Raw genomic sequence first — 2,025 nt, forward strand, 5'->3', positions numbered from 1 at the left:
TTGCAAACTAGGGATAAGGTATAAGAGTAAGAGAACAAATAGAATAGAAAGGAGAAATTCTATGTTTAATCGATTAAATTTTAAAGTTGGGGGCGTTAAGCAAACCAATCTTAGGTAGACAATTTTTAGTTGTCAGCAATATTGTTATTTTATTCCAACAAATAAATTCCTTTTTTTTTGTTTTTAATTTTCATTACTTTTACATAAACAAGTAAAATGGTGAAAATAAAAATACCAGCAAATTTTAAGAGAGGGTGGTTCTAAATTAATACATTTTTTTATTTTAACAAGTTTGTCATTTAATACTGTTGACATTTTAAGAAAAATCTTAATGCAGACTTTGTGCGAAAGAGATTGACGCAAATGACATAAAAAATTATTAATATATAAAACAACTAAATGATTATTAGAGTGTGTTTAAATAAGTATGATGTTTTAAAAATAATAATAATATGTCAAATTTGAGAGCTGTCTGTTTAGTTATAATCAAATAATTAAAAAAAAGAATTAACTGATTTTTAAATTTAAATTTAGTTTTTCATTAAGAACATTTACTGTTCCTTATTTATGTATAGTGATTTATTTTATAGATAATATTAAAGAATTTAAATTAAATTTCCTGAAAAACTAACTCAGGCGGAAACAGTAAATTTTGCAATATTTCTACTTGCTTTTTTAATTTCCGATTTAACTTAATAAATACGCATTTATGTAAGTTGCATGCAAATACTTGCTTTCTTTTAAATTTTAAAATATTTTTTATTTTTTTTATATAAATTCCTTTTTATTATTAAAAATATGAACATATTTATTAATCCTTTTGATAGCTGTATACGCAGCTATTTTAAGATTTAATATAGTTTACAATACAAATGCAAAAATATACATGCAAAGATTTGTTGTGCTGCAGGAAGAGACCGTATGAAGGATACAAATCAATTTATACAAATTGTTTAATTCATTCACTCATTTATTCTCAACAATTTTTAGTTCTTTTTTTTTCCTTTCATAAAGCAAAACTGTGCAAAGTGGAACATATTATACAATTAATGTTGATATTTTGATCATTGAACTTTAAAGGTATTGGAAGTTGAGAAAGAGTAGTAAAAAGGACAATTTGCATTTTGTACTAAATACATCATTTCTATAGAAAATATTCTGTTTTATAACAAAAAATTTGGTTAAGTATAAATTTCCGAAAACTCCTATAACATCGTCCGAAAAAATTTGTGAATTTCTAAGAATTTTTTAAACAGTGTTAGTCCAGAATGTAATTTCCGGAATAAAATCACTTCCATATTTGGATCAAATTTCTACGAATGCCTGACAGCGGCAAAGAAAGTGCTCCAGAGTTTCACTGTCCTCTACACATGCGCTTCATTCAGCTGAATCAGCACGTCAATTTTGCATAGGAGTGATCGTAGTCCTATGTATCCATGTATGTATTTTGAGCAGATTTCTGGTATTGCTTTCTTCAGGGTTACTTCATAGGATCCTTGTGATTTTACCCTTCGTTTTATAAATTCAAGAGAACTTATGGTATTCTCTCAACCATATTTTTAATTCAGCTTTTGTTGTGTCGAATGGTTTTGAGTTTGTCAGGTTAACTGCCTTAAGAGTCCTTCCCTTTAAAGCTGTTACATTAGCCGTTTCGTTTACAACTACTCCCGAGTATCCTTGTATCTTTATGATATAAATCTTACCTCTGGGATAGTATTCAATAAAGGCTTTTTACAATCCAATCCAACAACAGATTTCAATGGGTATTTTCTCTAAAGTTCCGCTTGACCAAGACATTCTACTTTGGAACATCGTTTGAAAGTTTTCGAAGTCCGATAATTGTGTATAAACTATGAATGTCCAGTATACATTGATGACGTGACCAATAACCGCTTTTGGCCAGTTTGTCTAAAGTGAAGAGCCGGGCGGGGGTGTAAGAGTCGTACATATGTTTCATGGGTAGAATATCTAGCAACGGTTCTAGATCCTAGTTAGTTAGATAGGTAGTTAGTTAGTTGGTTAGTT

The 2,025-nt window shown here is 28.7% G+C and overlaps 1 protein-coding gene across 1 annotated transcript in view; it reads left to right on the forward strand.

The window, feature by feature from the left end:
• Positions 1–2,025, forward strand: part of LOC111685252 (polypeptide N-acetylgalactosaminyltransferase 2) — a 13,947-nt gene that overhangs the window by 7,655 nt on the left and 4,267 nt on the right. The gene's annotated exons all lie outside the window — the stretch shown is intronic.

The sequence above is a fragment of the Lucilia cuprina genome, chromosome 2 (assembly GCF_022045245.1).
Source record: "Lucilia cuprina isolate Lc7/37 chromosome 2, ASM2204524v1, whole genome shotgun sequence".
Classification (NCBI taxonomy): domain Eukaryota; kingdom Metazoa; phylum Arthropoda; class Insecta; order Diptera; family Calliphoridae; genus Lucilia; species Lucilia cuprina.